Genomic DNA, 9779 nt, shown 5'->3' with positions numbered 1-9779 from the left:
GAGCACTTAAAGAACAATTTATGGCTTTCATCCAGGTAAGAGTTGGTTCTTAAACCATCTCGTGAAAGGTAAGAAAGATTTCGCGTAAAATTAAATAAAAAATAGGAATCTGAAGAAATTAAAGAAAACTCTATCTTAACCGATAGTTGGGTATAGATAAGAAGAGGAAGACGAAGATAAAGATGAAGAACTAACAATAGATGAAGCTGTAGAAATGGTATTGTAGGGGACATCTCCATCAGTTATACAAAAGCAGAAAAGTGGATTAAGTGGGTAGGGCTTTACTTTGTTAGTTTTGTTTTTGGTATAATTTTATTCAATCTTGCGTCAAAAGGGGAAGACGAGTTGCAGGTGTGTAAAAGGGTTTTGATTTGGGATTTTTCCCCAATATGAAACCCTAAATTCCTTAACGGTTGAAAGGGCAATGACATGGGCAATTCCGTCAGTTCAAATCATATTTTTAACGTTGTTAGTCATGATCTGACGGAATGGGTGCATTTGTTAACGTTTGTAAACCTTAGGGGGGTACGCAGACTTATCCAAAACTTGAGGGTAAAATTATACTTTCGTCAAACCTCAGGGGTGGTATGTGTAAATTACTCTCTTTTTATTCTTCTAGAGATCTCTTATCACATAGAATCAGTATTTTTTGGACTATATGGTTTATTGTTTTTAGACATTTGCAATTATTCTTTAAGCTACTGTTTACTTGTCCCCTTCCCATAAAAAAAATAAAAAATGAAAAGTTTGTTTAGGTTTTGTGAAGATGCACTTTAAAGATTTATTAATTTCAAAGTGAGGAATTTTTTTTTTTTTGGGGGGTGGGGTTCATTCCTATCCTACTCGAGGGCTCATAGGCCAACTACAATTATCAAAGAGAAGGCTAAGACAAGCCAACAGAAACCTACCACTAGCAAGGGGCCGGGGAGGGAGGGGAAAAAGGGTACCTTGGGCTCTAAGTCCATTTGAGATGAATGCTCGTAAAGATGTGACCTATTTTTGTTTGTACAATGGGCTCCAAATCCATTTTGAATACCCAGGACCATGATTTAATTTGTATTACACTATCTTTTTCTTTTCTTTTTTGGTACGCAAAAGAGACATCATATTTAACTTCTCAATCCTTAATCCTCTGACCCTCCCACCCCGGTGAGATAGAAGAGACGATTCTATGACTTCTTGTAGTCCCTATTACCGACTAGCATTGCCTTAGGTATCGTATTACTACATGTATTCAATACCTGTATCGATTTCAAATGATATCAATATTGATACTGATACAAATCAACCATATATCATGTCAGATTGGACCATTTTGCTTTTCAAAATATCGATACCTTAGTTTTTTAGACCATTTGTGCTAAGAGTTGTTGTCATATTTCTCTATTTAATTGATCTTTGATTATCTATTTTTATTTGGTGAATGTTCCCTTCAAGGCCTACTTAAGTAAAGGTTAGGCAAGAATGTTAGACTTTAAGAAAGCTATCAAATCCCATATAAGTAGGGTCAATTTCTTTATCAAATTCCATAATTTAGGACTTTATTAGATAATGACATTATGCTTGCTTTTTGATATTCTAGAGAAACAAATCTTGATAAAAATTCATATTTATCTAATGGATACAATTAACTCATGGTAAGAGTTCATATGGGTTTGATATACTTTTATCTTCAACCAATGGCCCAATATTCAATGTAGGTCGAAGCATATGATTGTGGGGCTGGTTAAAGGGCAGAGGGCAAATACAGGTAGTCGGTCATGAAATCTAAATATGGATGATCCATGGGCACTTCATATATTTAACAAAGATCGACCGTTCACATGGCTTAAAATGGTGGACCATTAAGGCAAAAGTGCCTCAAGACTCAAGAGCCATGTAAAGGGCTGAGGATCCCAAAGTCTATTTTTTTTTTTTTTTTTTTCCTTTAAGTTCCGTTTGGTTGTAAAGGGAATTAAAGGGAAGGGAAGTAAAATTTTCATACTTAAAAAAGAAATTTTTGTAATCATTACCCCATGTGACAATATCACTAATTCCAAATCTAACCATATTTGGTTATTAAATTCCATTTTACTTTACATCCAATTCCCTTTGGTTTATAATGTAAAATAAATATTACATTTATACCAAAAAATTAAATAAATATTACATGTAAAATATATCATTACTAAATATGGTAAGAAATTTAAGTAGTTTATACAATCAAAGGGGGTAGGGGTGTCAATACCCAACCCGAACAGGTGAAACCGGCCCGAACGAGCCCGGACCACACCGGACCGAACTCTTAATGGTTCGGTTCGGTTTGTGGATCCATAAAGGCAAACGGTTTGGTTTGGTTTGGGCTAGCCCGACGGTGCACCGGTAGCCCGAACCCAAACCGAACCGACCTAACCCGATAAATGAGTAAATCAGTAAATGCCTAATGCCCCATTGCCCCCTAAATGTGTTGTGATAGTTTCTCATTTTATCTCATATCCTTTGTTAATGATTACCCAACCAATTGTATCCATAGGACATAGGATACAAAGATGCATTGTATTTGAAATATTTTATGTACTTAAAAGAGAAAGAGAAGAAAAATTAGCACTAACCGGACCTTACTAGTTATATAAAACCGGTACCAAACCGAATCCAAACAGATATCAACCCATTATCATAAATCGAAACCGACACGAAATCAAACCGCACCGAAATCAAAACCACACCGAAACCGAATATTTCTTAATGATTTGGTTTCGGTTTCTATAAAAGTCACACCGAAATCGAAAAGCCCGAACCGAAACCGGCCCGTTGACACCCCTAAAATGGGGTAATGATTACAAAAGTTTCTTTTTAAGATTTGCAAAATTTTCCTTCCCTTCCCTTTGATTCCCCTTGCAACCAAACGGAGCCTTATGTTTTTTGAGGCAATGTTTGGTTGCAAGGGGAATTAAAGGAAAGGGAGTTGAAAATTTTCAAACCTAGAAAAAAAACTTTTATATTCATTATCCCATAAAAAGGGCTTTCCCAGTACACAAGGCTTCTGCCACTGCAGGGTCAGGGGAGGGTAATATTGTATATGGTTATCCCTTATAATTGTATAAATTACTTAAATTTCTTACTATTTTTATATTTTACATGTGATTTTTATTTTACTTTTTAAGTCAAATAAAGCCTAAGGAAAAAGCAACACTAGTGTGGGTCCGAACCCTAGGACCATGGCCATTACAATCTCTCTCCTTCCCTTGTTGTGTTGGTTCACCTCTTTCTATATCATTATCAGAAAGTAACTTATCATTATATCATTATCAAAAAGTAACTTATCATTATATCATTATCAAAAAGTGTCGTATATTGTCTTGTATATTTTTTCAATATACATGTAAAATGACAAGATTTACCTTTATTGGAAAAACAAAAGTGCATCAAATTAAAAAGTACAAAAACCAAAGGTTACAAATTACTTGAAGTGTCAATAAGAAAATCCCTTTAAAAAGGTTCTACTATATTTTCTCTTGGACAAATGTTGAACCCAAGACATTCCCGATGCAGCTTCTTGCAATGCAAAGAACTGAAAGAAGTAAGAAATCTTAATCCCACATTGGTTTTTGGAAGAGAGTGAGAGACAACTAACATAGAAGATAACAACATAAAAGGCCCACCATAAGAATTTAGGAAAAGCCCAACAATGGCAGCAACTCTAGATAAGCAGAAAAAGGACTAAAAAAGCGTGGGCTAAAGGAAGCCCACCAGTAAATGGGTTGGGTTTCATTTGGTCTTTTTATTGTTTTAAAAATTGTGGATTAGACTCCTTTTGGGCAATTTGGATCCTCTACTTCCGAGCTGCCTGTTCTGCACCGTGCTGCATAGACACAGCAAGGTGGGAAATTACCCCTGAACGGGGCAGCTCAGCAGTAGAGGATTTGGGGTCTCTCTATGATGAACATCCAATCATAAAAGGCAAGAACATAAAATTAAAAAGCAAACTTTGTAGCATGAGATTCATGTCACACCCTTAATTCTGCCAAAAGAGTGGTTAGAAGAATTTGGAAGTTTGTCAATTGTTTGTTCCACTTCTGCATAACCCCCCCGGTTCATGCCTATCTGGGTTCAATGTATCTATCTATCTATCTCTCTATCTGTCTATATCCTCCATCTGAATCAAAGAATAAAAAATCCCAATTCCCAACAAAATATTCTTCAATAATAAACAAAAACCAACAGCAAACAATCGAGTCTGCTGCTTAGAATCATGAACAGTGTTGGATCTCAACCATACCGTCGTGGCCCCCCCCTATGATAGAGCTATCCATAGAGCATAGAGATGGTTTAGTCCCAATTCACAACCGTACGTGATATCACGCGCGTGTGCGTGATTTCATAGTCGCATGTGTTAATCAATAATCACGTACTTTCTGACTTAAACGTTTTCGTCTTTTAACATAAATTAAAGGATCTCATCATTTGTTATTCTTTTTGGTCGACACTGTACACTTTTCGTTACAGCACACGAAGGCCTTTTACAGATCAATCTGATCTGGTCTACTCTCGTTGCTTCATCGTCATCTTGTGTCCCTCGCCATAACGTTTTAGATAGATACTATACCTCGCGATATACGGAGTAGTTTTCTAATATCTAATTTTTAACTCTAATCGGAGTTACCTAAGTATATATTATTATTATTAATTTTTTGATAAATATATCATCTATTAAGTGTAGAGAATATTAACATAGGCGAAAATACGTGAACAACTCATAACCGTTCAGACACCTGATCTCGTTTCGCGATATTACCGAGCATGACTTTGACACCAATAAAATTCTTTTACACCAATTATATTCAATAATATATAAATGCTCCTTTTAACCAAAAAAGACTTTTACACCAATCGTACGTCTGACAATCACGTGCATCTAGGAAAGCGTGATAATTAGAAAAGAAAAAACGGAGAATCTCGTGTACGTAAAGTGTGCGTGCAATGCACTGTTAAATTGTTAAAAGATATTTTCGGGAATGCTGTGTCTATTGTCAGTTGAGAAATGTTTAATCACACACTTGTTCATTGATGGTTGGATTAGCATCTTTCATATATCAGGATGGATCTCTGTAAGCCAACCCTATTAAAATGGCCGTTCTTCCTGACCGTACGCGTGTTACATCTTCGTCTCACGTGAAACATGGTGCAACCACATCCTCTACTTCCAAAACTTGTACTTCCATTCTACTTCCAGCAGCTCACAGTGCGCCACCTGGCCTCACCAGCATCCAACGGATGATCTTGAATGTATTCAACATCATGAGATCCTATTTGAACCACATTGAACCTCAAATCAAACCCACCCGATCGGTTCGGCTCATCAACCCAAACCCTTTTCACTCAAACTAAACCCAAACCTCTCATTTGCCTAGGGTTTCAAATCGATTTGGGGCCATCGTCTTCTTCCTCCCTCTCGGCGGCTCTACTACTAGGCTTCTCCACCGGATCTGCAACTGCATTTCTCAAGGTGCGATGAAAGACGCGTCTTCAACCTCTTCTGCTCTTCTTCCTCCATCGTGACGAAAGCCCAAGGAAACATAGTATAACAGTGATTTTAGGGGGGTTTTAGGTGCTAGGTGATTTCCGAAAAAAAAAAGCAATGAATCATTCATCTACAAAAACATAATAGTTGCAGCCGATTCATGAGAAACTTGTGTTTTTTTTCTCTTAAATCTGAGAGAAAATGGCAGATTCTTTCCCGCCACTGATTTGTTGAAAAGACTCGAAAGCTAGAGCGAAAAAAATGAGGAGAAAGTTTAGATTAAAGATTTTACCTTTTCTGGAATTTTTCTCAGCCTTCAATTCGTGTTAAGCAAATGACCCAATCAGTGAGAGCAAACCTGTATTTTCTTATGGTTTTCTCTTTGAGTTTTAAGAGAACTTATTCTACTCATGGTTGATGTATTCCTAAATATGTTTCGAATAAACCATGGAAGTCTAAGACCTTGACTTTCCATTTGCAAAGAAGCCAATAGCAAGCACCCAACTTTGGAAGCATGAACACAGGGGCTCTGTCGTTCTCACTTGGCTCAAAACAGAGTTTTTGGATCGATGAATGTGAATGTGCCACTGACTTTGAAGATTGAAGATATGAAGCTTCGTAATTGCAGAGAAACAATTTCTTCCTGCTCATTACGAGTTGTCACAGTTAAAATTTTTATTTGTACATGTAGACTGGATCGTTGCTCAACCAACACCCATATCATATCCCTTGTCAAGCAACTAGAGAGAGAGAGAGGGATTAGACTTTGCTTCTAATAAAGCAAAAGTACACGAAAAAAAAGAATAGCAGGCTGGAACCTCTGTTTTTTATGACAAATGGAGGCGGAAGAAATGTTACATGATAACAGCAAGAGGGCTTTCTATCATATGCTTCAAGTTCAAGATTCTCAGAGGTAGCAGAGCTCGTCTGCGTCGGCTTGAAATCCATGGGAAGATGCAGACAAGAATGCTGTCCCCCCAAAAAAATTATGGAGCTAACACTGTGATCAAATTTGTGGAAGGCTAAGCCTAACCCAATCCGGTGGAAGCAGAGAAGAAGGGAGCGATGGAGAGGATTTGGGAATTTTTCGACTTTCTCCTAAACAATCTAAAACTTAGGCGGATGAGAGGTTTGGGTTTAGTTTGAGTGAAATGAATTTGGCTTGATGAGCCGAACCAGTTAGGTGGGTTTGGTTAAGGGTTCAATGTGGTTCAAACAAGAACTCATGATGTTTTCAAAATATTCTGAATATATTCAATATCATCCGTTGGATGCTGGTGAGACCAGGTGGCGCACTGTGAACTGCTGGAAGTACGATGGAAGTTCAAACTTTGGAAGTAGAGGATGTGGATCCTGGTGCAAATGTCTAATTGAGTGAACATGATTTGGTGCTAAAAATTTGTAAAAAAAAAATAAAAAAATTGAGACTATAAAATCCCTCCATCTATCGTGGTAGAACGGTAGAAGACTAAGTCAAATTTACCAAAAATAAAAGACTAAGTCAAAATAGAAGATTAGGTTAAAACTCCTATAACCTTTCAAGACTCAAACTCTCCACTACCGCTATGAGATTAGGGATTTTCCCTAAAGATAACTATTCTTATTGGGAATAGGTTTTCTGCCCCTCCCGTCCTATAAATAGAACCATAGGGCATAAGGTAAAGTAAGCTTTATCAAAAAAAAAAAAAAAGGGTAAAGTAAGCAATTAATCTCTTAAGCTTGTGCTCTTTTAACTTTACCGTGCATATTATTGTTGCTTGAGTTTTTGATTTAAACATCAAAGAGTCTCTTTCGGAGTCTGCTTTGACACTCCCTTGCTCCATACTTGATTTTTGGTGCAAAGATCTCCCCATGACATGACGATTCAAATTTCAGTGACAACAAGAATTAACATAATGAAAAGGGACAAAGTTTTGACCAAAGAGGGGGGGGGGGGTAGAAATATATTTGATTGGTCCAACTAAATACATTGATCATATGAGACCCAAATTTTGCGGATAGGTAGTTCCCTAGGTTCTTAGGTTATGTGTGAAGTTTTAGTCTAGATGGTATTTGCCAAGTGACAAAAATATAATTTTGAAATCCAAGATTGAAAGAGTACATAATAATGTTTGGAATATAATACACGCATAGACGTACATAGAGATTTATGGTACTACGTGGAGGGTGTCTATAATTGAAATTGGTTTTGAAATTAAATATTATCCTATTCATATTGTTTATTGTCTGTTCAATTATTAGAAGTGCCATGTCATTTTTTTTGGAAGGCAATTTTCTTTTGTAAATTACCAAAGTTGATTAACATGACGGGATCATATTTTTTCCAATGAAAATTTAAGCAAGATTTATCAAAATTTTAAAAACAATTTTCCAAAAAAAATAAGAGTCAAAATTACTTTTGGAGGCAAAAATCTCAAACATTGATTGGGAGGGGAGGATATGAAAGGAAGGGTGAAGACCTCAATTGTAAATTTAATTTATTAAAAATTCAAAAGTTTTAGAATTTTTACCTAAACCCAAAACCCATATCCTTTTGAAATATTTTCCCTTTTTTTTTCTTGGTAAATGCATGTTTATTCAGAAGAACGTGTAGAGCTTGTGGAAGCTAAATATTGCTCTTAAATCTAAGGATCGAAAGTAGCCCAAATTGGTCTACACATCACAGACAAGACCCTCCTTGACAGAGGGTAAGCTATGTCGTTAATCTCCTTTGGAACAAACAAAAAAGTACAACCATAAGACTGGATATGGAGAATGTCTTCTAAAATATGCGTGACTAGACTCAAAATATCAGATTTTCTCTTGTTTAAATGGTTTTCTTAATATGGATTTAAGTTAATATTTTCAAAATAATATAAGAATATTGGATGAATCAACCCAAAAGGGATAGTACCAAAATAAGAAAAAATGTATGAAGGTGAAGAAAAACCCGTCAACTTTGTAAGAGAATAGTACCATTTTATGAATGCTAGTAGTTGAGATGTACGTTTTACATTTGATATTAATCAAAATTTTGATCAATAATTTTTTACCTATCATAAATGACCATTGAAAAATTTCTACCCAAAAAAAAATGATCATTGAAAAATAGGTAGAGACACCTAGTAATGTAAGCAAGCAAATTCAAAACCGATACACAAGTATGAGAGTATCTGAATTTGGATATGATTAATATATTCGAGGTCCGAATTTGATCTGAAATCCAACAAACATTTCATTTGAGTATCCAAATTTCGTATCTGCCAAGGAGTCAAATATCCGAATTTTGATTTGATAATATATAGTTACACGCTTTAATCTATAAATATAAATAAAAGTAGTATAAAAATAATGCACAATTGTTCTACTAGATGAGAATATAAATAAACATATAATATATAATAAGCATAGATATTGTTTCATGGCTTGCAACTAGGTTCTTTCTATCAAAAAAAAAAAAAAGAAAGAAACTTGCAACTTGGTGCCATTGGTAAACATGGTTAAACTATATAGAATCAGACTTGCAATCAACCGAAATCCTATAAATTGAATAGGGAAAAAAGGAGAGTTTTTAATTCAATAAATTTAAGGATCTTCCTATAAGAGACACTTTTCATTGGTTTTCCCTTAATTTATGATAAGAAAAATTGATTCAAAAAATTAAAATAAAAAATAATTCACTATCGATTTAAAAAGATAAATAAAAAATTTGGTCATTCTAGGTGTCACTATGCTTAGTGAAGTATAACATTTTACTATTTGCTATTTGATTGTACATGGGTTAGACCATGTGATAGATGACCCCACATACATCTCTCAATGGTCAAATTTTAGTCGAAACTAAGTAAAGAAAGTTGTTCAAACTTTGATTAAAAGTTTTAATAAAGTTATCAAAATACCATTAAATAGAAATAAATATAAAATACAAAATGACTTTTTTTTTGTAATTTTACATACTTCCTATACTCATTTTAAGCTGATATTGTGTTAATGAGATGTATGTGAGTCCTATGTCATATGGACTAACCTATGTATGGCCATGTGGCAAATATCGAAGTATTATATAATTCACTAGGTATAGTGATATATAGAAACCCTTAAAAAACCGATTAGAATAGAATTTTATGGTTTCAGACTTTCAGTGATTCCGGTTCGAATCGGATGATTCAACTGATTCCAATTACTAAAACCCCTTGTCGTTATGAAAAGGCAGGTTCAGAATTTAGATAAGGTCAATGATTGGCGCGTGATCCGTGAAACGATGAAGACAGGAGAGCTGGGGAGATGAATGATGGATTAT

The sequence above is a fragment of the Telopea speciosissima genome, chromosome 2 (genome assembly GCF_018873765.1).
Source record: "Telopea speciosissima isolate NSW1024214 ecotype Mountain lineage chromosome 2, Tspe_v1, whole genome shotgun sequence".
NCBI lineage: Eukaryota > Viridiplantae > Streptophyta > Magnoliopsida > Proteales > Proteaceae > Telopea > Telopea speciosissima.
This window is presented reverse-complemented; position numbering follows the sequence as displayed.